Source organism: Pleurodeles waltl, chromosome 8, assembly GCF_031143425.1.
Source record: "Pleurodeles waltl isolate 20211129_DDA chromosome 8, aPleWal1.hap1.20221129, whole genome shotgun sequence".
Taxonomy (NCBI): Eukaryota; Metazoa; Chordata; class Amphibia; order Caudata; family Salamandridae; genus Pleurodeles; species Pleurodeles waltl.
In genome coordinates, this window is record NC_090447.1 from 920,831,407 (window position 1) to 920,859,080 (window position 27,674).

Below are 27,674 nucleotides of genomic sequence, written 5' to 3' on the forward strand. Positions count from 1 at the left end.
CAGAGAGAGATGAGGGAGCAAGAAGTTCTATCAAAAGTTTATGGGATGAATAGACTGTCTTTGATTTCACACCAACAAATGTTTTTTAAAGCATGGATGCATCATTCTGGGAATTACCAGAACCAGTTTTGGAGGGAATAGGTACAGCTATATGTGGGAAGCAAAATAATAAAAGGGTCTCATTAATTTTCCTTTTATGTGAATTGTAACGTAAGTTACAGTGGAGAAGTGTGGCACAATGGTTAGAGTGGCAGACTATGATGCAGAGATATGGCCTGGGACCAGGGCTCAATTCCCTTGGACCAGATAATTCTCACCTCAGTGCCTAATCTAATTAATGGGTCCCACTCTGTAACTCTGGGCAATAGCTTGCTTAATTTCCACATCGGCCCTGACAGTGCTTAGATGCCTGGCTTCACCCTGGGGGTGCCCAGGAGTGGGTGCCTCACAGGTGTGCTATAGAAATGTGAAGTTTACAGTTTTAAGTGATCCTGAGAAGGATAACAAAACACTATTCATGCATCATCCTCTAAATTAAATCCAGCCTACATAATTTTCAATATATGTGCCCTGCAAAAACAGTTATGTAAATCGTATACTGCTGTGACCAGGAAATGATTGTACCCTCCAGAGCAAGAGCTACACGAGGTTCTCATGTTAAAGACAATTACAATTGCATTACTATATGTAAATCTCTTTTCAGTCTTGTGGAAAATGCAAGAGTAGCAACCATCTCTCATCACTGACAGTTTGCCCTGATACTTCAGTAATGTAGAGGAGAAGGGTATTGACCTGAATACATTTTAATAAAGGTCAAGCTATAGACGTGGAACAAAAGAAGATCACATTTGACAACCATTGAATAAGGTGGATCATCACTAAATTGCTCCCAGAGAACAAGGCAAAGAATAAGCTCATGAAAGTAGGAAAATCAAGGGTAAGGAGACTCACCACAGAAAATGCTTTGAGAATCAGGTCTCCAGCGTTTTAATCAGTGGAAAGGTACCTAAGTTTGCATGTAACAAGTATGCATCATCCAGTTCTATGAAAAGAAGTTTTTATTTGTACCATTTATTTTTCATTCATGATGAGAAAATCGAGAGACTGATTCCCTAATGGAATCACTTCCCAAAAATAAATGGTCCAAAGTGTGAGACATATATAGAGGTTGTACATTGATGCATTGGATTAGATCTGTATAGATTTTTTTTGTTTATTTTAAGAGAAAAACTAAGTAGTTAAGATGCAAAAATGTTGTGTAACAAATGTATATCACAGTGTAGCGGGGGCAAGGTTTCATTTCAGGGAATTGAAATCCCCTATATTAAATTCTCAATTAAAATTAATGAACCTGGCAGTGCATCCTAGCCATCCAAGTCATTCTTCAGGGAATTCATGACCCCGATAATTGAAGGTAGGAATTTGTTTTTGCCTCCAGGCAACAACTCTGACATACTGTATTTTCCTATTCAGCACAGGCTGTTTTCAGGAACCCTGGAAGTCTTGGAGTCTTCTGACTTGGGGAGTTGTTCAGCAGCACCCTCAATATCAGTCACTGCATATCACTTTCCTTATCCAAACTTCCGTGCAACACAGGCTTTGAACTACTTGCAAGTGACAATGCATGGCGACCAAAGACAGCATCTACTCCTGGGGCACCACACTATGACCAGTACAACAAAAGTTAAGGGATCCCCTTCTCTCAGAGTCCCTAACAAGTACACTTTGCACTGGGTCTTTGATGGAGTCAGGAAGGTTGTGCCTCTAGCAAAAGGGACAGTCCACAAAGGGTCCGAGTATCGGTCTAAGGGGGCTGTACCTCCAAACTCAGGGCAGGGTTTTTTCAGCTATGATGATCCTTCTACAATTTTTAGACCCATTCTCTACATGCAGAGCCTGCATAGGTACTTAACAAGGGTTGACCTAGTGGAGCCACATTATCTCTATATTCTCTATTGTCACTGAAAGCAAATAGGCCACTGTTTGTCCCACAATGTTACTGCGTTCTGAACAGAATTGCAAAGGGCATATTTGAATTCTGGGACTGATGTTTTACAAACAAGGTAGCAATGCTAACCTGTAAAACAAATGTGAAATCAAGTTGACTTGAAACATAATTTAAAGTAAGATACACAGAAGTGAAAAAAAGGTTAACAAATGTATACACCTTATCCAAGATAGATGGTGCAATGATACTTTCTCAGAACATTTGTTTCTGGACCCCATTTGTCACAGTGTTAATGTGATTGCAGACTGATTTAGACAGGCTGTTTCAGAAAGCTATTGATTTTGCATACCTTGCATATGAGCACACACAAAAAAGCATATGTCTTGTGCAACCTGCTTAGAGCCAATTTCCCCAGTTCTTCACATCAGTTCTCCCCATTGCATGACCTTATTTTAAAAGCTGTGCACTGAAGGTTCCAGCTAATAAACATTTTAAAGACAACATTAAAGTGGTTGAGAGCCCTTTCGAGAGTTATGTTATGTTATTTTGTAGATATGTTATGTTATGTGTATTTGTATAGCACAGAGTGCACCAGGAGTGTGTCCTGGTACTGAAGCAAAGCAGCAACTGTATGGGTTAAGTCAGACACCCAGGGCTTGATGAAGAGACAAGTCTTCAGTTTCATGTGGAATTTTGGAAATGAGAAGGTGACTGTGATGTCATGGACCGGGTTATTCCAGGATTTAGGAGTAAGGTAGGAGAAGGCATGAATGCCAGATCTGGTTCTGCACATGTGATGGGTGTGTGTGATTTGGAGACCGGATGAGAGGAGATGTCTGTTAGATATGTGAATGTGTGGGGCCCATGTTGTGTGTTTCTTTGCTTGTGTGTTATTGAAGAGTGCTCCTTTGAGGATTAGGAGCCCGTGGAGCTCTTTAAAATGTAGGGTGATGTGAGTGTGAGTAGGAAGTTGAGGGTGAGCCAGGCAACTGACTTTTGTATAGTCTGGATTCTTCTGGACAGTTCAGTATTGATTTTGGCATAGAGTGTGTTGCGGTGGTCCAGCTTGCTGGTAATGAGATCTTGGTTGATGGTTCTGAAAGTGTTGGTGGGATGCTATTTGAAGATATTCTTGAGTCTGTTCAGTGTGTTGGAGCAGGAGATGGAGATGGAGATTGTTCACTTGGTGGTCATAGTGAGTTGGTTATTGATTACTATTCCAAAGCCTTTGTATGGGTTGCCTGGAGGGGTCTGTGACTGAGTTCCACAGGCAGTCAGGTGGAGTCCCATAGCAAGGAGGCTTTGTGAAAAGATTACTACTTCTGTCTTGTCTGAGTTGAGATTCAGCCAATTGGCTTTCATCTGTCTGATGACTTTGGCAATGCAGGAGGAAAAGTTGGACTCAGGAGTTAGGCATCTTGCCTAAGGTAGACTATGAGTTGAGTCCCACGCCTGAGTAGATATCCTTCAATAAGTGCTCCAAAATAAATAAAATCTGGGGATTTTCATGGGTAGAAGACAAAGGGGCAGATTTAGGAGCCCCTTGCCCCAAATTAGTGCCACGCTAAGGTGGACTTTTCCCCGTGGCATATTTACAAAATGACGTAATGCATGCATTGTGCTACTTTGTAACCCTTTGGGGCATATTTTGCACGCACCATCCATAATGTATGCAAAGGGGGCGTTCCGGCATAAGGAGGCCAACAAAAATGGCACAATTAAATTCTCAAGATTTCATTGCACCATTTTTGACGTCATATTTAATGCCTACTGAAAGCAGGCATTAAAAGGAAGGACCCATTGTAGTCATGGGTCTCCTTGCAACGTGCTCCACTGGCATCAAACTGTTTGTTGCTAGTGGAGCAAAGCACCACAATAGCACCAAAAAGGTTGAGGTTATTGTTCATAATAACTCCATGGCACGCTGTATCATAAATACGGTGCACACATGGTGGCGTTAGGGGGCGCAAGAAAAGTGCCACTGCATTGGATGCAGCCCCACTTTTCTTAAATTTGATCAGAATCCTACATAACCCTTTTCCCAAACAATCTATTGTTTGACAATATTTTATCTGCTTAAAAAATGTAACTTATACTCACAAGTAATATATACTTTTAGGTAAATTTACTCCTTTTGGCAATTCACAAAGTGTAAAATTACTCTGAAATTGTAATTTCCAAGTGAGGGGCCTGGGTACTATTTAGAAACCACAGAGGCCATTCACAAATGTAATCAGCGTTTCTGAGTAATATACATGTATAGTTTATTCTTAGACCTCTGAGTAATTTTACAGTCAGATTTTGTGAAATACAAAAAATAAACGTACTCAAAAGTGTAGTTGAGTAGTCAATTACATGTGTAAATTACTCAGAAGTCTAAGTTACCTTTGTAAAAATACCCTGCAGTTTGTGAATAGTCCCCAGACCTTTCAATTCAGTGGAGATATTGAAGATAAATTTGTTTTAAATTTACTCTTAAATTTTAGGATTAGCTAAAAAGTAGTAAACTTACTCAAAAATGTAAATTACTCAGAAATGTAAATTACCTTTATGAATCAGGCCTTAGATATTTAAAAGTACTATTGGTCATAACATATGGGTACACAACAAGGTTTTATCTTGTGAGAACAGCATTATTGCATACGAACCTGTAAAGCTGAGAATAATATTTATTATTTTCCCTAATGCTGAATGTACAACAATTCTGTGTTTCTTTAATAATTGGGTTAAATGAAACAATCCTTAGTGTTGATTCAACAGAATAAGTTTTCTTTTTAAAACGTGTTCATAAGTTTAATTTTACTTTCCAATAATGATGGCAAAAAGTCACTTTATAAAAGAAAACAATTCTCTTAGTTTTTACATTGTATGAAGAACTCCATTGTTTTGTTGTGTAGGCCCTTTTTTGTTATTTTTCACTCAGAACATATGAATCTCCTTTTGGAATAGCCTAGGACTGGTGATCAAAAAAAGGTGGCATGACAACCTGAATGGCCATTGTGATGATTGTCATGTAAAGCCATGCAAGCTGAAACTATTCTGCTTATGGGTGTTGTTGCTCAAATGAGGATATTGCCTTAAAAAATCTAGAGACAAGAGGTGTCTGGCAAAACAGGAAACAGTTTGAACAAACATTATGGACGGCAGAGACGTTAAAGCCCAAAGACCACTGTCTCTCATAGAACATTAAAATGAAGCATGTTTTATACATTTCTCTAGGAGCAATAAACCATAAAGCATTCGTTCCTTGGTGAAATATGTGAGCACTTGACAAGGAGTCGTAGATTTCCAGATAGGGAATGCAGGTGGGCGGTGAACTGGCGTGGAGACTATGTGGGGCAATGAGGACGTATCCAGATGTCCAGCCTGAAGGACGCATGGTTACTGCGTGTGCTGTGCGTGCTGATTGGCTAAGTGTACCTAACTGCATGTGACATCTAACTTTATGGTGTTTTGGTAATGCATGTGTCCCTCTGGCCATTTCTGCTTTGTTGGGGACAATCTCCGGGGACAATTGTAGTGTTGCTGCCCATCTGTTGGATGTGATCTAAGCTTGTGTGTTTGGCTGTCTGCTAAGTTTTACTCCACCAGTGACCTGTCAGTCATTGATCTTCAGGCCTGGGTTGCGGAGCCTGCTGCACCACGCACCCACGTGCTGGGGTTGAGGGAGAGTTTATGATAGGGGAATCCAAAAGTTGTAATGCAACTTCATTTGTGTGTGAAAATGTACAAAAAGGTGCATTGTTGTCATGTGCATTTATCAATCCAATGTCAACATTCCCAGCTCTAGTTGGATTTTCAACTACACCATCAAACCCGTAAGTCATGACAGTCACAGTGTTGGCACTTTGCTGTTCCCCCTCCCTCGCTACTTGTACCCTACCCAATTTGGGGTCTGCATTTTTACAGCAGGAAACCCTCAATTGCAGGAAACCACACAAAAACAGTAACATGAGGAAAATGGGGAACAATGAAATGCACACACTGGTCAGCCACCATTAGAGTCAGGAGAACCAGTTCGTATACCACTCGTGCTCAGGGACACATCCCTCTTCATGCATGTCCTTCTGTAGTTGGTGCAGTGCTTGATTGGCAAGTGTCAAAGTTTCATTTTCTATGTCATTGCTAGGTAGGAATGTGCAGCAGGATGTACCAGTCTTCATACACAACCTACCCTTCATTGAGGTCATCAAGTCCAAGACAAACCAATGTTGCATCACCATGAGGTGGGTAGCTCCCAAATCTTCCCTGATTGCATTAATGTACTGCTCGGTACTGTTCCTCATTTTGAGCATTTCCCACTGTGTTATTTGCAACCAGCGGGCATTTGATCTTTTCTGCAGGGTGAAGAAGGGTATGAACCCTCCTGCCAATACTTGGGTGTCAGTGAACAGTCTAAACTCCTCTGGAATGTCCTTGAGCCCAGACAAAATAATCAGCAGTTATTTTTCCATTGAGCCTGATGCAATAGTGTTGTTGTCTTTCTCAGTGGGTATATGTACAGTTCAGATAGATCTTCTCCAGGGATGACCGGGGTTGTGGCATGTATGGTGATGAGGGATCAGAGCCCAAGACATCCAGGGATGAGCTGGGTGTAAGCAAACTCACTGCACTGCCAGTAGGTGTCCCTCAGCATGAAGATACTCCATTTCATATCCAGAATATGCATACTATGACACAATTCACATTCTTGACCAACGGAATTGTTCTTTTGCCTATAGAACATAAGGAATACAATGTAAGCTTCTGTACAATTAGGTGTTACCCTTTCCCTTCTAATCATGTGTACCTGTCTAGCTAAGTGTCCCAGATCTCCTGACATGGGATATCTACTCTGTTATTTAAGCCTCCCCTTCAAGACCCTTTACTTTCATGTAATCTAGGTGGATGGTCCTGCACTGAAACTCCATGTCTGGGGTCCATTTTCTGTTAATGAATATAGCCCCAGACATGCTAAGGGCTACCCTGGGACCGTAGATGGAAGTGGGGGCAGACATGTTTGTGCACTGGTTGGATAGTTTAGCTACCTCCAAGAATCAATTCTCATGAAAATCTGCAGGACCAAACAGTGTCTTCCCCTACAACTCCCTCTCTGTGCATCTTGTCTAGCTCAATTTACATGTCACTAGACTCAGTTAGAAGGTGGTGTGCTGTAGGATTGGCCTCATAGTGGGTCACATTTACTACTACCCTATGGGGCTCCACTTTGCTAGTTTGTAAATTGGCCCTAATTCTACACATGTACAGATGGAAGAGGCATTTTGTTTTCTCACAGGCTTCCTCTTGGGATAAATACAATCTATCTGCACCAACTGCATGTGGTATCAGTGAACACACATAACAGGACCCAGATGACGTCTTAGATCCCATGGTGATCATTAGCTGATACCACGTGTTGTGTAAAAGAGCGCTATGTAGTGCATGTGGGATGCTGGTGTGGGGTGCGGTGTGATTCAAGGTGACGTGTGTGAGATCCCTATGCAATTATGGTGACATTTTCCAAATAGACTCCATTAGAGCAGACTTTGGAAATACACGGATGCTGTTACTTCCCTAACAACCATAGAATACATAAAGGTAGGAAACACATAACTTAGGCATCATTGTAGATATTGAGGTGATTCTGGCTGAGGTGTAAACCATGTTCTCAGTGATGAGAGTTTATGGGTCAAAAAAAGCAGATCGGAAAGTCTTTGGGGCAAGGTGTGGTACAGGATCCCACTGGGTATGGAGGTGAAAAAGTCCTTGGGGTGCGTTGTCACTCTTGATCCCTTTGGTTGCAAGAGTTCTTAGGAATCCTTCTAGATTCCTAGATCCTTCTCCTACCTCGCCGCCAAGACCTGGAACTCCATCCCGACCCCCCTGCGCCAGACCCAGGACCTTCTCACCTTCAGGAGACTCCTCAAGACCTGGCTCTTCGACCAATAGCAGCCTCCCCCCCTCCCCTCAGCGCCTTGACACCCTAACGGGTACGTAGCGCGCTTTATAAATATTGTGATTGATTGATTGATTGATAGGAATAGTTTGTGGCTCTTGATCGTGTTGGGGATTCTGGTGCTGCCTCAAAGAAGGTGATGGTTCACTGAAGAGGTGATGCACTTAACAGCTCAACTGCAGGCCTGTTTTGCAAGAGCTAGGTTGGGTTGTTAAAAAGGAAAACATTGCATATCTGTCTGTTGTCAATTGGCCTTACCAATTTCTGTGTTGTTTATGTATTTTGGTATGGCACTGGAGAGTGGCCCTCAATCGGGATAACTGGTTGTGGAAAAAATAGGTCATTTTTATAAACATTTCATACATACACATTGTTGGGTCTCTTCCCCTCCATGCTTGGCCAAATATTTTTTTTAATGGTGTGCTTTATGGGGTGATTCTTATGCATACAGGTAGTTTCTAACTTTTTAATTGGTGCTATGTTGGCGTTGCGAGCCCTTGGGTACCCTGGTGTGTGCATTGGGCATTGTCATCAGTGTGGGGGTGGTGTTTCACTGAACATTGGTCATTGAACACAACGTGCCCTGAGGCCATGTGTGCACCCCTCTGGTTACAGCAAGTGGTGTGCCTTGTGATCACCAGGTGTTCTTAATATGCCCTATTTCTTGAGTTTTCCTTTGGGCTAGCTTTGGACTTTTTTTTGTTTGTTTGGCTCTTGGGAATTGTCCTGACCTCTAGAATTTGGTGTACTGGTAAGGGTTGGAGTGTAACTCCATGGTCTCATGTCTATGATTGTGGAGATTGATATTGGAACTGGTGCTCCGTTCGAATGGTGTGTGTGAAGCCTTGTATGCTGGCTGATTGCTGGACCTGACGTGGGGGTGAGCTGCTCAGAGCTACAATTGATGTTTCAGACTCACTTCCCTGGCCCCCCTATCTCTGACCATTTCTTCTTAAGCCTACTGTTTCGGGCTACTGTTGGGAAACCCTGAGGGTAAGGAGGAAAAGGAAAAAGATGTTGTGGTGTTGAGAGTCTGGGGCAAGGCCGGGAGGTTTTTGGAGTTTTTCCCACATTATGGGAATAAACTGGAGTAATTGGATGTCCTGGTTAATCTCCTTTCTGCTGACTTGATGCTGTGTGTTTCCTCGTTGGAACTCATGCATATACTGTGAGCATTATGGTCTCTGTTACCCTGGGCGCACGGAGAAGCCTGGCTCCTGACACTGGATGACAGCTTTTATTTGGAAAAGAAAGTGTGGCCCCATTTGACTAGGGGGCTGCAGAGGGCACTTGTTGCTGCTGGGGCTACGCAACAAAGACAACAAAGACATTTTGGTCCTGGCTAGAGCCTGAGAATGGGTACCTTTTAATTTGGTAATTGGAAAACATCCAATCTGATTGTGGGTTGGTTACTTAGAGTCCCTAGCTCTTAAGTGGTGGTTGTGGAGCCGCCCTGCCCCACTCAGTCAGACTGCCTTTCCCCCGGGGTATAGCTGGCCAGTCTGGCCGTGGGGGACCAGCAACAGAGTAGGGCCAAGGCTCTGGCAGGCATCCTAAATGACAAACTTCAGATTCCCGATTGACAGCGCTCAGCAGCATGGGTTGGGGGGCTCTAACCAGGACACCTGGTCAACAGCCACGCAACAACCCTGGATGTCCCCAAATACTTGACCACCAATCATTTTACCCCACTTTCCACTTTATCTGAGATGGATTGACTTCCTGTTGCCGTTGCTAGCTCTAGTAGCCTTGAAACAGTGGGTACCCAGAATAGCCAGCAAAGTTCGGGTCTGGTTAACACTCAGACAATGGTGGTCTGGTTACAAACTTTCCATCTATTTCCCATGAATCTGCCTCCAGAAATTCCACAATGAGTACATGTTGAAATCCCTAATGTTATCCTCATTTGTCTTTATTGAGACTTCTATTGCAGCGTATTTTAGGATGTGCTCAGAATGTATGCTGTTGTTCTGGGGATGCTAAGGCTTACTGCGCTTTTGGGTTCTGTATCTGCATGAAATTATTTCTTCCCCAAATGGCTACCTCAGGACTGTGATCCTGGTCTATGTTGGCCCTGGTTCTCTGGCTGCGGCTGCTGATGCCATGTACTTGTCCTGTGCAGTGGTGCTGCACTGGACTCACTTCTATGTGGCTGTCTATAAGGTGCAGCTAGGTTTCCCTGGGCCTGATTCTGTGGATGGGAGTTCTGCATGGCCTTCCCTTGGTTTATTGACTTCTGCATGTGGTTTGCCTTTAGTAGGCACCTGTCAGCCATGTGGCCCATTCTAAAGCAATAATAACATTCTATGGGGTTTGGCTGCTTCCATCCACCCTTGTTTCTGTCATTGTAACAATTTTGGAACCCCCGGGGTCCTGCAGTAGTGTTCCTTTCTTAACTGGTGCCATTTACATGCTTGCAGCCAATGTGGCCCCCTCAGGTTGGGCTTCCTTAGCTTATGATGGATCAATTTCGCGTTGTCCCTCTGAATCTGTTTCTGCCTCTCCTTATACATTTCTTGTTTCCTCTTGTGGAAGTGAAGTATACGTGCTAGTATTCTTCACCAGGGCTTGGTGTTCAGTCCTACCATGCTGTTCAAACCACTTTGTATTTCGGTGGGCAGCCCCTTCTTGAGGATGTTGTAGAAGAAAAGAACTTGAGGGCCAGTATTGATCTATGACTGTCCTCTCCTCCGACCCCACCATTCTCTTCTTGTAAGGACTCTCGTATCTCTATAAGACTGCTGGTAGCACGTCTGATTGTAGGTGACTGAGTCACTCACACAACAGTTAGCACCTTCTGGCTTTCCAGCAGCACCTCACCAAAGCACAAACAGTAAAGGTGATTTATGGCAGCCTAGCACATGGACTCTGAAAATCTCTCAGGGAAAAATGTGCTGGGACAAGTCCTACCCTTTTCTCTCATTAGAAATGAGTCCCTTATACACATACAGGCAAGAAAGAAGATGCAGAACAGTTTTCAATACATTTATTGAAAAGACAGCAATCTACGATAAATTTCATGGGTGCCATTGATTAGGATAAGGACAATAGACAAAATAATGATTGTGTGAATAAGCGATGTAAAGATGAACAATCCTAACATTTTGAAATAAGCATGAATACACTAATTCCTCTCTAAAGCGTATTGCCTAACCTAAAGAGACCAAGGTATGATAAACCTAATCTGCCCAAGCCATGTCCATAAGAAACTCCCCAACCCAGTTACCTTAGAACAAGGTCGGTCTCTGCAAAATGAAGTACAATGTGAAGTACAATATGGATGAAATCTCGTGGGGTCAACCCCCTCATATGACCTTGTTCTTACAAAGTGTTTTTATAAGGCCCATGTTATTGTCCGTGTAGAAATCCTGATGTGGGTACGTACCTAACTGTGAGATTGTGTGCACAAACGTGGATCGGCAATATCTTAACAAAATGCCTCACATGTTCACAGTCTGTTCATGTCTAATGTGAAACAAAGGGACATGATGACAATTCAATAGGTACATTACTGATAATGATGCTTTCACGGAATGGCAACTGATTACAAAATAAAAACATTTCTTACAAAATGTAAGGACTGCAGATACTGCTATAAAGATTAAAAATGAATAATATAACAGCATATTTTCTAGAGAAAAGGGCACAGGCCTGCAAGAGAAAGCTAAGCTAAACTCCTATACCCAGGCAACTAAAATGGGTCCTCAACCCTCTCATCCTGCCTAGAACGTCTACTATGTTTCCCCAGGGTTCATGGTTTCTGCCATCAAACCTCTTATATCTGGGGAGTCCAGGAATATTTACCTCAGGGACATCCTTACCGGGTGCCTTTATGAATTAAATGTAGCCCTGTCACACGCTGAGTTGGTCAGCATAACCGCTGGGATGTGGGCACTGGAGAAAACCATGTGGGTCTGCTCACTGTTTATTCTACTCAGCAGGCTCATGACATTGCCTATTGTTAGGGTAGTCCCTGCAATATTCTCAAAGCATGAGATCCACTTCTTGGCCCCATCCAATAAAGGTGGCAGCTTGTCTCTTAGCCCTTCCATGTCCATCAGAGCCGAGGATATGTAGATGTTCTCTAACATGTCCTTCTACAATAGTGGATATATTCTCGATTTTGACATTTTTACCAGTTTTCTTTCTACATAACACTTCCATCTCCTCAGACACTCCTGCATGTAGGCGAAGTTACACTTAGGATCTCCCCCTCTGTTATGGATTGAGTCTTCGGCAGTCATTATGCCATCTGGTTTAAAGGACCCCTGTTCCGGCCAGGGTCTATGATATTGATCACTTCTCTCAGTCCATCAGTCTAGCTGGTGGCAAAAAGGGTCGGGAGAAAATGTTGCCATCCTCCTGAGCTACTATGTCTCTAGGGGTCAGTTTGCGTGACTTGCATGATTAGGTAGAGTAGTGGATGTCCTTGTTGCTTCTGTCCTCATGTGCACTCAGTGATTCCATTTTGTTTCTCCTATGTCTAAGCTGGGTTTGCACCAGGCTGTCTTGGTCCCTAATTTCCTGGTCAGCCTCTCTCCTTTGCTGGCGCTCAGGCAAGGTACAATACCCAGTCACAAGCTTCTCTTCCAACTCTATCTCAGATTCCTCCATGACTGGGGCTACTACTGCTGTTCTCAGGTGGAGGACGCTCTACTCTATTCTCTTGTTAGGCTTCCAGGGTGTGAGCTCTCTCTCTCTCCCTTCTCAGTTCTCATCTTTCCTCTGACTCCCATCTAGATCGTCTCCTTCACTCAGAACTATGAGCTGTCCGAGGTCCGGTCCTGCTCTGGTGCTCGCTTTACGTGATTTTCTCGGCTACCTGAGCGAAACTGGTGGCTCCCTCCTCACTGCCAGATCTGGAAGGAGTGGGAACTCTTCCCGCACTCACACTAGTTGTCTTGCTGTCCAAGATCGCTAGAAATCTCGCATTCATTCCCTAGAACCAGCAAGGGTGTGAGTTTGATGTGCTGCTTAGTCATGGTCTGTCAGCTGTGATGGATGGGGGTCAAACTTCAATGTGCTCTTGTGCTTGACTGGAGTAGTGCAGGGGGTGTTGGGGCCTGTTGGCCTGTCGGTCCTCCAAACATAGATCTAACGGCCTGCTCTTCGGTAGGGGCCTCTGCAGCTCCCTCGACTGGTGGGTTAGTATATTCTAACTCAGGTATAGCAGGCATTGGGGAGAAAACCTCCTTACCTACATATGGCAGGGGCAGTGCAGATGCCTTGCTTGCTGTTGATGGGTCAAAGCTATCCTCCTGGACTTCTTCAAAAATAGCCCAGAGATCTAGCAATGCTTCCTTTTTGTCCTTGTTTTGCCTGTATACTTTGTATATATGAACTTGTGTGTTCATTTAAATTATTGTTGAATGTTCCCTCTTTTAGCCATGGGAATGTGTGTGCTTGGTGTCTGTATGTAACTAATGGAAGAACTTGCTAAACTTTGTAGCCTCAATGGGGAATTTACTGTACATGTGCTCTAAAGTTGATCCCATAGTGGTATTTGGGTAGTCTTTTCAGGGTATAGTTACTCTGCGTTGCACGCATTCTAACTTTCCATTTTCACAGGGCCTTCTTTTTCTAGTTGCTTCCTTTCTGTTTTGATAGATTTCCAAATTTTCACTCTTGTAATGCAAAGTATATGCAAGGGAACTACTGGATCACTCCAGTACTGAGAAATATATATATACCAGGGGCTTTATTGAATCTAATCTGGAGTTGGGGGTTAAACATGGGGAAATGAGCTTCACATTATTCACAAATGCATCAAAATAGACATTCAACAAACAAATGCATGAAGATTGACAATCCTAGGAAAAGTGCAATTGTTAGTTTACAGCAGCCTGCCATATGGCAACAAAATAGTGAGCCTTACTTTGGCATCAAACAACAATTTGTACGATTCAATAATATTTTCATTTATATATTAAACACTGACAAAGAACAGAACATTCAACATATATGACAGGCACAGTCCTGTTGGTCTACTAGCATCATAATATCAAAATAGCGCCATTTTGACTGGCAGGGGAGATGCTGACTAGGCCACAAAAAATCATGTGAACACCCTGCTCGCAATACTTACGCCTTGCTCACTCCTAGAGCACTTTATCCTGTGACCAAGTTAAGCTCTTCACTGAGTGAAACCAGTGGAGTCTTGTCAGCACCAGCTCAGGAGAAAGAGATTGCAACAATTAATGTGGAGAAAGAAAGGACTTACTGCAATGACCATAGACACTTCTTGGCAAAAACACAGCTGTGCCTAGTCTCTGGGATCCGAATCGATCCAGTACCTTAACTTCTGCATTTACTGAATGTCACACACAGGGGTCCAGCTTATCATCTGTGTCACACCCAGTGGTCCAAGTGAAGCACACCTCTCACTTGTTTCAAATATTACTAGAAACCAGTGGTGTTGAGAAGATCAGGATAGCCTAAAAAGATTGAGATGTGGGCCTTAGATCACACCCAGAGCCCATGCGTACAAACTGCAGCACACCCAGTGTTCCAATCTAAGGAACCTCTTAGAACAGAGAGCTGGCTCTATGTCACGTCCAGAGCCTTATGCGTACCATCTGTGTCACACCCAGCGGTCCAAGCAGCCAGCAGCCCAAAAACCCTGAATTACACCTGGGGATCAAGCGTCCCATCTGTGTTATGCCAAACGGTTCAAGTGATCACCCTTACCCATTCTGACAATCAAGAAACTGACTTCTGCAGATTATGATTTTTGCCACACGCTTAATGCTAGAACTGTAGTCTCTTACCCTTGTGACAGCAGCTTCAGGATGGATCTCCACCTCGCAGACAATTGTGACATCTACTCACCTTTCTTGTTTGAGCAAATGTGAATCAGTCCCGGCTGGGTCCCCTTCCTTCGGTCACAGTCAAGTTCGAAGAACCAATCAGCTCCTATCTGACTCGTCAAAATGTTGCTCAAATGAGGATTTTACCTTAAAAAAAAACAAGAGACAAGAGGCGTCTGGAAAATCAGGAAACGGTTTGTTTAATTTTAACACAGCTGGGAGAGCAGTTACAGAACTGGGGTCTGAGGACTGTCTCTCACAGTACATTGAAATGAAGCATGTTTTATACATATCTCTGGAAGCAATAGACTCATATGGCATTCTTTCCCTGGTGAAATATGAGAACAGTTGACAAGGAGTCGTAAATGCACTTTCCAGATAGAGAATACCGGTGGGCCTCAAACTGGCATGGACGCAATGGGGCACATTTACAAGACCCTTGTGTCCCTTAGCGCCACCATAGCAACATTTTTTTCTTATGCTACGGTGGTGCTAAACAGGCCCCCATCCTGCACTGTATTTCCAAAGTGGGGCAACGGTACTATTGCCCCAATTTGTAAACTCTTGCACCACATTATACCTGCCCCAGCTATAATGTATGCAAGGGAGGCAATCCCCACAGGGAGGCCCAAAAAAATGACGCAGTGAAATCTACAAGATTTCACTGTGCCATCTGGCATCATTTTATAACATCTGCCCAGGGCAGGCGTTAAACTGACCCTGGTGCTATGTCCTATGGGTCTTCCTGCGCTTTGTTGGACTGGCACCAACATTTTTGCTGCTAGTCCAGCAAAATGACAACTGCGCCATATATGTTGGTGCAGTTATACTAATGAGCGCCATGGTGCACTGTATTGTAAATACAGCACTGCCATGGTGTCAGTAGGGGGGTGTAGGGCAGCTCAAGGAAATTGATGAATTGGAGCCAATGCGCCAGCTCCTTGTAAATATGTCCCAATGAAGTCCAGCGAGTAGATGTCCAGATGTCCAGCCTGAGGGATGCATGGTCAATGCATGTGCTGTGCATGTTGTGTCCTGATTGGCTAAGTGTATCTAACTACATGTGGCATTTAACTTTATGGTGTTTTGGGAATGCATGGGTCCCTCTGACTATTTGTGCTTTACTAGGGCCAATCTCCAGAGACCATTATAGTGTTGCTGCCTACCTGTGGGATCTGATCTAAACTTGTGTGTTTGGCTGTCGGCTAAGTGTTATTCCACCTATGACCTGTCAATCATTAACGTTCAGGCATGGGTCTAAGAGCCTGCCTGACCACGTATGTACATGCTGGGGTTGATGGGGGAATCATACAGGAGTTTGTGTATGGAAATGTATAAAAAGGTGTATTGTTGTCATGTGCATTGATTAATCCGATGTCAACATTGGGATCCTTACCTAAGGAGTAGGGATCCCACTGGACAGTTTTGGAAATAGGAATTTTTAGGTTGTATGCAGAATGAAAATTTGAAAGGTGTCACATCAAATGGACTTTTGCCATAGGCGGGTAGCCTCCAAACTTCTTTTTGTCTGGTGTGTGCATGTGAAACACTCAGGGGCTTATTTACAAGGAGCTTGCACCACCCTCGTGTCATTTGTTTAACACATTGCTGGCACATTATCTGCTCCATATTGCCTCACATTTACAATATGACCCAATGTGTCAGTTTTTGTAGGGCTGAGTGAACAAAATACCTGCCCTGAAATCGGCTGTACCACGTAGTTTATAATATATGCAGGGTAGGGGTTTTTACGTAAAAACCCAGTTAGAAGTATTGCAGTGATATTTGCAAATTTTTTAATGTGTGATGCATTTTTGAGATGTGTCACACTAAGCCTGAATGTGTCAAAATTCCTACAACTCTTCTACCCTGGCACAGGAAATGACACAGTCACTTTATAATAGGAATCTGACCAGCTGAAGTCACTTTACGCACTGTTATGAGTTATTCTATCACATCCCCTCTACTAGTAGTAGGTCTACACATGTGACAAGCATGTTGTAGGACCCCTTGACCAACCTAGCACCATGACACCTATGATATCATCATCCACTGCAGCAATGCAATGTGATGTTGTGTACTCCATGTAAGGGACAGGCCTGGATTGTCACTTCTCCATGGAAGAATGGATCCCCAAGTCCAGGCCAGTGTACTCTTAATGATAACAGGTAAGTATACACATAAAATAGATAACACATGTATTGCCATTTAACACTACAAAATATACTTGCATTTACTATAACTCACTATGGGCCACATGTACAAAGATCTGGTTTTGCGACTCGCAAACTGCGAGTCTTAGCGACTCGCAAAACTGAATATATAACAGTGTCCTTTACACTGTGTGTGATACCCAATGGGGAATGAATATTCATGAGGTAGGTCCCAATTTGCAACCCCATTGGGAATGGCCGCCCTCACAGGGATGGTGGCTGCTGGAGATAGCAGACCACCATGTCTGTGACTGCTTTTAAATAAAGCTGTTTTATTTTTTGAAATGCAGCCTGTTTTCCTTAAAGGAAAACGAGATGCATTTCAAAAACAAAAATTAAAAGTTTTCTTTTCATTTTTTCAGAGCAGGCAGTGGTCCATGGGACCACTGCCTGCTCTGAAAAAATATTTTCACTGCCATTCACAAAGCGGAAGGGGCCCCATGGGGCCCCCTTCCCGTTTGCGAATGAGTTAGCACCAGTTTGAAACTGGTGCTAACTGTGATTGTTTTGTGACCGCATTCATGGTCACAAAACAATGCTACATCGCGCTGCAACTCATAATTAGGAAGGGAATGCCCCTTCTTAATTGAAACCCGCAAACCTATTTTGCGATTCAGTAAATAGATTACCAAATGGCAAAATAGGCTCTGTACATACCAAAAGTGTTTTTTTCCTGTCGTAAATGGTCCAATTCTGTGAATCAGGCCGTTTGCAACAGGAAAAATGGTACGTACATGTGCCCCTATGTCACACATACACAAGTTCCTACATGCACAAAAGAAGACTATGCCCACTGTAATGTGACACATAGCCATACTGCATACAGTACATCCAGGGCCAATGTAAGTGTGTCCAATTTGCTATTCCACCATGGTACAAGTAGTTATTCTACCATTTTACATTGGTCCCCACAAAATAGGCTACTTGCGTCAGTCTGAAGTGATGCGTCGCCTCTGATTTTTGATGCATTGTTGAAGTTGAGTTGGCTTTAAGGCCAACTCAAGCAATGCACCACTTTTGAGGCTGATACTTTGCATGGCATTGTAACCTGTACCTGTAGATTAGGCCTCCAATGTCTTTCCTGTTTTAACTCAACTTTTTTATTCTGGAGATGAGATATTTGAGATCTAGATAAACTGAAGGCTTTTCATCAGACTCTAGCTACAGGGGTTATGCTCTGACAAAGAAACGAATTTTGATATGTGAATTGTGATTGCACTCAAATGTTTTGCACAGTTGGAAAAATTCAATTAGGTGATCAATGAAGAGAATATTTTCCCATATCTTCATAAATATAACAGTACTTTGGAATCCTATGTTTTTTTAAGAAGGCCTAAAGGCTTGATGTTAGAAGTTGTGCATATATTGAAACCGCTAAATTCCTAACCTCTGTGAAGAAAATGCTACATTCTTCAAAGTTGACCCCTACAACTTATGGTAAAATCAGTTAGACCAAAGAACTGTTGTTTCCTTTTGCTGTTTTTTAAGTTATCTGGTATCGGTCTTCCTGAAACCTAGCAGAGTTTTAAGCAAAGGTTATGTAACCCTAAGTTAGCCACATGTTTTTCCCACATGATGATAACTTTTCATACCTTTTCTCGCCTGACAGATTCAATATTCTTTTTAATGGGATGGGTTTTAGATTGTGATTTCTAAACAGCAATTATTTATTTTAGATGCTTGTGATCGGGCCTTGAAAACGGGTAAGTGGCTGATTTCCTCTATGCCTCCAGGAGAAATGACTCATAGGCATCACAGATTTGACTAAAAAGGGGCTTCATACAAATTAAGCTGGACAAACTTAGGTAACATACTTTTCTGAACTGAATAGTACATTGAACAAATAGAAGCTTCCTGTGCACAGGACATATTTATGATAACCCATCTACACTAAGGGGCATATTTATCAGAAAGTGGGGTAGTGCAGCACAGCAAGTCACCTTGATGCGCCTCACTGCTTCACTGAGAAAGGACAGTAATATGCTGTATTTAAAGCATACTGTGCATTCCTCACTTTTCCCCCTGAGCTGGCAAACAATGATCTGCCTAGCCCCAATGCAGGCACCCTTGCACCATTGTGTAAAGGTGTCTGCATTGTAAACAGGATAGTTTTTGTGCAGGTGGACACTTTCCTGCACAAAAACAATCCTGGGAGACATTTTCCTCTTCCTATGTGTGATGCAGAATGCAGAACACATCGAAAGAGGAAGAAACAAGAAGAAATATAGATATTTCTACTTATTACGTCTCCCCTAGGGAGTTGTGCGATCTTGTCTCATCCCAAGGTTTACAAGTGTTTGTAAATCTGGGGATGCACCAAAATGCATGTAAGTTGTGTGAGAATATCACGCAATGCGTGTGGAATTCCTCACTAGCGTACAATAAGGCAGAGTAAGGCGGCTGATTTGTTACTGGTGGGACTACCTGTCCCAGCATCATTCAGAGCAGAGGAGGAGCCCTGCAACACCCAGCAGCTGTGTGGCCGCCAGCATTATTAAAGCACTCTTTGTGTCCCGCAGTGTGGGATGCACCCAGGGCGAATCCTGGGCCAATGGCAGGCCCATCCTGTACCCATCATTGACCTGTAGAGTATTGGGTGGGCCACCCCCACTTGGCTTGTCTTTGGACTTTGGTCTGTGGCAGGTAATTTGAATCTCTGGTTTCAATAAACCAACTTTTTGGGGCATTTTGTTAGTGTAACAAGCTAGTGCCTGAACCAAGGGAAAAAGGAAGGTTGCCCCGCGAAACTGCTACCCTGTCTAAAACCTGCCTGAATCTCTACTATTCATGGCTTTTTGGTCGAGGCACTCAAGTTAGTTTCCAAAGAGACTGAGCTGGCTGAGCACAGATTGTCTTTGTTAGGGGATGGTTCCTTACTGCTTAGATCCTCAAGCCACTGCATGGGAACAAGTTGATGTGCCTGCTGAATAGTCCTCTGACATGCTCTCCAACCAGGAGCCTGCAGCCTAATTACTGCTGTGTTGCCTGACATCGATATGACATCGATATGACAGAGGTGCCCGGTGGGTCCTGAAGCTCCAGCCTGGTAATGAAATATAGGAAGAGGTCTACTGACATTACAGGGAAACCAAGCCTGATAGAGTGTGGTTTACACACTGAGGCGTTTTCCTGGCAGGGCTTGATTAATATGGGAGATTCAGTTAACTCACTAAAAGTTGAATTTGAGTCTATTTTGACTACTAAATTGGACCAAGTGATCTGCAGGCATCCATTGAATTAAACTTTGCACCCCTTGTGGAAGCAAAAGATGCACACACAAAAGAAGTGCAAGAAGTGTGAGGGGTGTTCCTTCGGAACAGGAGAGGTCCAAAAATGCTACCATCCACATTATAGGTAGAGTTTCTTGAAGCACTGGCACACCCTCTACATCTGGTCTAGTTGACCACTATGCGGTAATTTGAAGGCCTGAATACAGGGAAAGATTTGAGGCCTCCAAGGCTTGTGTGAGAAGGGGTACAACACCTTCGGGCAGCTCATAGTCACAGGGGTCTGTACCAGTTGGATCAACACATAGTGAGGGATCGTCTATGTTATCTATCTCCTACCAGCGTCATGCCCCTACAATGTTCCTGTGCCACCTTTGAATCAATAGTTGAATTGAGAAATAGGATTGCTCATTGGTTGAATAACAAAACCAATCTTCCAGTTCGGCCTCTTTGCCCTGTTAATGACATCTTAATGGTTCAAAGGAGTGGGTTGGTGGGGCTGTGGCAAAATTATTTTCAGAGGAGACTGTGTTGTAGTGAATTTCTGGATTCCCCAACTAGTGGGAGTGTTGCTGTCTGAGGCTTACAGGGGTCTACTCTAGACAAAATGGATTCAACGTTTGCCACTTTCTTAATGCTATGACACTCTGGCTCCTGTGACAAGGCCCTTACCTGCAAGGTCTAAAGAAGACCAGCCTTTGGAGATTGTGACCAGCAATCATTTCACACCACTTTCCAGTTAATCTGAGAAGGATTACTTCCTGTTGTCGTTGCTGGCTCTAGAAGCCTCCGGACAGTGGGTACCCAGAATGGCCCTGATAACGTTCGGCAGAGTTTGGGTCTGTTTAACACTTTTTATTATTGTTATGTTATGTTATGTTATTTGCACTTGTAAAGCTCCTGACTACCTCGAGGCCTCATAGCACTGAAGGACAACAAGAGGAGCAAGAAAGGGGAACTAAAGTTTAAAAAGCCAGGTTTTAATTGTCTTTCGAAAATTAAGTTTGTGACTAGTTAATCGAATACTAAGGGGGAGGGAGTTTCATAATTTGGCTCCCCGATATTCCATCGTAGCACCACCCCATCTGGCTTTTTTGACTTTAGGAAGTAAAGCTAATGCTGTAGATGCAGATCTAAGAGCTCTAACGGGTTTGTAAAAGGTGGCTAAGGTTTTTTAGCACGTGAGGTCCTCTATTGTGTAGTGATCTATGAATAATGCAGAGGGTTTTTAATTTTATACGCTGTTCCACCGGAAGCCAGTGGAGAGAGGACAAGGCCAGTTTACCCGAAGTATGCCTTGGAATATCAATGCAGAAGACGCGCTGCGTCATTCTGGACCACCTGCAATTTGCTGACCACATATTTGGGAGAGCCAAGAAATAAACTATTACCAGTCGAGTCAGGACAGAATAATGGCTTGTACAATAAAATATTTTGCCAGAGGGGGGAGTATTACAAGTACCTTTCTCAAGAGTCTTAATGACCCAAAGCAGAGAGCAAAAATGTTCTTGCCATGCAGTTCCGAAGTGAGATGAGGGTCTAACCAGATTCCCAAGCTTTTAATATAATTCTTAGGAGGAGGCAGGTACTCCAGCGGGGAAGTAGCTAAGGGGTTATTGCCAGGGTACGGATGTTGGCCAAGGATCATTATTTCTGTTTTATCCCCATTAAGTTGGAGCATACTACTGGTCATCCAACTTGATATTGCCTGCAAACGCAAAGGCAACACAGATCCTTCTGACCCTTCTATTGTAGAAAAAGAAACCACTAGCTGAGTATCATCTGCATAGGAGACCTATGATAATCCAAAGGACTCTACTAGCTCTGCCAAGGGGGCCATATATATGTTGAATGAAGTAGGGCTAAGCGAAGAGCCCTGTGGGATCCCACAGCTCAAATTAAACAGATCAGAGAAGTGAGAGCGATTCAAGACCTGAAATGATCTATCCTCAAGAAATGAGGTGAGCCATTTGAGTGTGAGGCCTTTGATTCTCGTTGCCTCTGTCCTTTGAATAAGCAGATGATGATCTATTGTGTCAAAGACAGCACTCAAATCAAGAAGTATAACAGCTGTCATGTGACCCTGACCCATTTGCTTTCTGGCTTCTTCCATGACTGCTATCAGTGTAGATTCAGTACTATGAAGAGGCCTAAAGCCCATCTAGGTAGGATGTAGAATATTGTTCTCTTCCAAGAATATGGATATTTGAGAGTAAATATATTTATCCAATATTTTAGACATAAAAGGAAGTAGAGCTATGGGCCTATAATTTTTAAGATCCGTAGCATCTAAATTTGTTTTTTTTTCTTCACAGGGGCTTGACTATCCACTGTTCCGGTACAAGGCCTCTGGAAAGAGTGGAGTTCAACAATTCAGTAAGAACAGGGGCAGTAGCCGGAGCCCTGAGAGCTAACACATAAGGAGGGGCTGGATCCAAAGGTGAACCTGACTTTAATGCGGTGAGAAAAGGAACAATCTATTCCTGAGCTAGCAGGGATAAATGTGACAAGGTGGCTATACTTTTTTGGAGGATTATAGCTTGACTTACCAGCTTGACCTTATCCCTTGGAAAATTTGAATAGGTGACACTGATCTTTTGTTGAAAGAACCTAGCTAGATTATTACTGTGTTCTTCTGAGGCTTCAATTGGATCTACCTCTATGGGGGAGTGAAGAATTTCTTTAAGCACCTGGAAAACCTATTTAGAAGAGCCTGAGGCCTGTTCAATTCTACTGGAATAATATGAACCTAGTGCTGATTTTATTTCTGCATGGTAGTGTCTGATGGATTGCCTATATTCCTCCCTTGCAGCAGGGTCTAGGTATTTCCTCCACTTTCTCTCCAGGCTTCTACACTTCCTTTTGAGTGATGACAGATGTGGGGTTAACCATTGGGCGTTGACTCTCCGACGAATCCCAGTTATTGTCTTGTTGGGGAAAAGGGTGTCAAGACAGTCGGTAATCCAATCATTGATTGGTTCAGTTTCTATCTGATTAGCTTTAAAAAAGGTTGATTTCTGGCTGTCTAGAAGCCTGATCCATTTGCCAGGATTAAGACTATGCCACCGCCTACACAGCCGAACTGTGGCCTGGGCGGGACCTTTTACGGTGGAGATACCTAATTTTAACAGAATTAATAAGTGGTCAGACCATGCCAGAGGAAGAGAGGGTGGGGAGCGAAGCACTGGCAAGTTGCTAAAAACTAGGTCAATGGTATGCCCCTTGTCGTGCGTCGGACCTTTGACTAATTGTCTTAGACCGAGAGCTTCCATTTCCGCCAAAAGGCGTCTAGTCGCTATCAAATCTAAATTATCTATTTGAATATTGAAATCACCTAATATCATTAGATCAGGCTTATTACATATTAAATCAGCCAGTTGGTCAGGAAAGGTATTTAAAAAATTATCAGATGATCCCGGAGGACGATAGAGCAGCACTCCTGTGAAAGTAAAATTAGGGTTGAGGATCAAAGAAAAGAACATACTTTTGCAGCCCGTTAACTGTAGAGGGCGAGAGCTAAGATTGAATTCTTGCTTGTATATGATAGCAACTCCTCCTCCTCCTCTTGAGGTAGTTCTGTCAGTCCTCACTATCAGATACCCCGGGGGTAAAGCCAAAGCTATGTTGGGCCCAGACGCCTCATGCAGCCATGTCTCAGTAAGGAACAGAGCAGCAGGAGCAGTATCGCTCAACAAAAGATTAATGTCTAATTTATGTGCTGGTAATCAGTGGTAGTTTGCTAGCAAAAGAGTCATAAGATTAATATTGGTGGGAACCATTGAGCCTATATACTGGGGGGGGGCATTTACAAGAGGGACAAGAGGGACAAGAAAACACACTTGCCCTCAAATCAGGGCACACCTGGCAAGTATCAGGGGTACATGTTCTAAAGTTCTTAAGAGTCTCCGAGGCATAGGTGTGACCCATACTCCTGAGCGGTCCAGGCGGGCTGGCCCCTGGGGCCATTCTGGCGTGGACGGCACAGACGAGCTTGCCTTAGGCATGCCTTCAGTGTGCCAGTGGCGCACCTGCTGCGCACATCCGCTGCACGACAGCAGTGATGCATGTTTTATCAGGGTCTCCTTTTAATCAACTAAACTGCTGACTCTCCAAATATGGTGGCTGTCAAATGTGCCACTGACTCTGGAGTAAAAATGGCGGCACGTCAAAGGCAGCAGCCAAAATAAAGCCCCAAAGAAATGCTGCGGACCACCACCAGGTAAGTAGGAAGGGGGGAATAAGAAGGGAGGATTGAGAGTGAGGGGGGAAGCACCAGGTAAAAAATAAGACCCCCCTGAGCTAAGCTAACTGCCCACTGAACACGGGGCAAGTAAGCTAAAGGGTCAAAAATAACCAAAAACAGATCCAATAAAGGTTTCAATAAAATTAAGCACACAGACTAAATCAGTTGTCACACCAAACTTAAAACAAATATACAATCTTAAAAAAATAACCGAACCTGGTCCTTCAGACAATGGTGGTCTGGTTACAAACTTTCCACCTATTTCTCGTGAATCTGCCACCAGAAATTCCACAATTTGTGTATTTGTGACCACATCCCAGGACTGGCTTCCACCAGGAAAACTAACACTCTGCAAAGGAGCTCAGGCAGTCAACCCTCTGGGGGCCTGCAACCTAACTATATTACATCTTGGAACATTGCAGGCCATAGGGAAAAATTGACTCAAGCAAATTGGGGGGATTATACTGACAAAGCAGATAAAACATGCTCCAAAGAGACTTGGGATGTAGAGGCATCAGAGAAATATGGCTTCAAAACCTTTTATATTCCATCCTTGAAGGCACGTGTTGACAGAGTCTCAGGGGGCCTTATCAAAGGAGTTAGCACCTCAATAAGGTGTCAGGTGAAACAGCTTAACATTAATTCTTATGATATCCTGGGGCTAGCACTTGTACTGTGAGAAGTAAAAACAATTCTGTATAATGTTTATAACAGAAAAACGTCTAAAGTGGCGGAATATATGGTTATAGTTCAGCTGATAGAATTTATACCAGTGGCTAATGAAAGTATTATTATTTTATTTGGAGGTGATTTTAATTTATATTTTGAATCCTCAGCATTAATTAGGGATAACGTAAGAGATGAAGACCAGCAAGAGGGTATACCCCAACAACTAGCTCTCTGTATCCCAACTACATCTAAAGTTGCCTTACAAATAATTGAGCTCTCATGCTGTGTGAGAGCCTGCAATGGCTTTACCCCCCCTTGGATCTAACTAGGCGACCTATATTTAGAAGGGGAACTTACATAAGGAATAGTGATTATTTCCTCTTAGATCTCTACTATCGGCCAATGCTACTTGATATGGAAGTGCAGTCTAGATATGACCCTAACCTTTGAGGGCATCCCAGTTTTCGATGCCCCTTGTTCTGGCCTGTCCAGGGAAAAGTTAAAGATCACTAAACACAGAATGTTAGATGGGACACCATTGTTTCTAATGATGTTAACCTTGGCCAAGTATATTGCTTCTTAACTCACTTTTTGTCAGCACTTGGTGATTTTGATTGTCTGCCTTTCGCTGTTATGAAGTGCCACTGCTACTGTTTTGAGATATTGAGGAACACTTGTTTTACCAAAACCAAATCTAGACATAATCTAATTCATAATGGCAATCAACCTTGGTACAACAAAGGGTGTAGAGAAGTAAAATCCTTCCTGGTAAAAAGTATTAAAAGTGGCCCACAATCCCAAATTCAGGCAGCTAGGTCTAGATAAAAAGTGACCCTCAAACAAGCAAAGACATCTCGGGACTCTTCGATATGGGGGGATTTCCTAGACACCATTTGGAACAAGAACCAGGCAACCTTTTGGCACGTCCTTAGCCATGGAATACAACTATTATCATGAGGCCTTATTGTAACATATTACCAAAGGACTGGGTTGCCCATTTCCAATCCCTCTATTGTGAGGATGATATTACCCATGTAGACCAGGACACAGTTATTTTAAAAATATGTTTTAATTAGTTTTTCATAGAACATTGAACAAGGCATGGGTCGTGATTGCATTTTGTACAGCCGAAATTGCTTGAGGTAGTGTATTGTTACCCACATGCGGTTTGCAGGATATGAGTGCTGGTGTAATGATTGATACCAATCCCTTAAAGTTGAATTTATGGTCAATTGTGAATTTACTATCAAACCATTGATGGTTCCTGTTTGTTGAATCTTTGTGTTTTCTTTAACAAGCCATGCTAGTAGTTTACCAGAATGATCACCATCTGCATGCATCACGGTTAGCCCTGGAAGCCTCTCTCGTGAGTAATCGTTCCGGGCAGTCAGGTTGGTGTACCATTTCTGTTCTAGGAGCCTCATCTCTTTTTCCATATGAGATAATTCAGTCCCCATACAGTGGCCCCATATTACTACCTTATGGGCCTCCCACTCTAGCACCCTTGATGAAGCCGTCCTAAGATTATGACCGAAAAATGTGGCAATCATATTAGCGAGCTCGTCAAAGTAGGGAGGATTCAGCAGCATGGGTTAGTCTCCATGTAGATATCACAGCTCACTCCTTACCCCATGTTCATGTGAACATCAGTGGTAAGTGATCTGATAGTGTGCATGCCAATACTACAAGCCCTGAGCACTGCACAGGAACAAATCTAGTCTTTTGTGAATGTTATGAACCAGTGAATATTAAGAGTATTCCCTCGCAAGTGGGTTGTGTGCCGGCCATATGTCACATAGGTGATGTGTGATCCACTCTTGTAAGTGTTGTGCCGCTCGGGTGCATGTAGCACCTTGTAGTGTCACAGCTGGTCTATCTACTTGTATTTCAGGCATGCAGTTAATGTCCCCTCCCCAAATTGACAGGGAGTGAGGGTCATGCAGTAACGCAGGGGTGAGTTTATCAAGAAATGCTTGTTGAGAAAAATTGGGGGCATAAATACCTGCAATCACTAGTGATAGGGCACCCAGATGTCCTTCAAGGATTACATATCGGCCTTCAGTGTCAATCTTATGAGAGTCTACCACGTATAGTACATTTGGGGCTATCTATATTAACACTCGTGTAGCATATGTGGACGATGTGTTACTGTACACCTGCCCTTTCCATTTGGTGTGTATTTCAGTTAGGGTAGACTGTGTGATGTGTGTTTCTTGGAGTATCGTTATATGTATGTGACGTTCCTTTATATAAGCTTATATCTTACAGTGCTTTGGGGCTCCAGCCATACCCTGGACATTCCATGTCTGAAATCTATATTGAGTTTTTTTTGGTGTCTACCGATTACCCATAGTGTGGGGTGCATAAAGCGGGTGCCCTCAGCCCCATCCGACCCCAAATGAGAATCATCAGCAGCCCATGATTTTGTCCTAAGTTAGCAAGCCTCATGTCATTATGGCGGTCATTCTGACCGCGGCGGTCGGCGGTCGTCGCCCGCCAAGCGGTTCCCGCCAAAAGACCGCGGCGGCCATTCTGCCTTTCCCGCGGGGCCGGCGGGCGACTGCCAGAAGACCGCCGGCCGGCCCAGCGGGAAAGCCCCTTCAACAATGAAGCCGGCTCGGAATGGAGCCGGC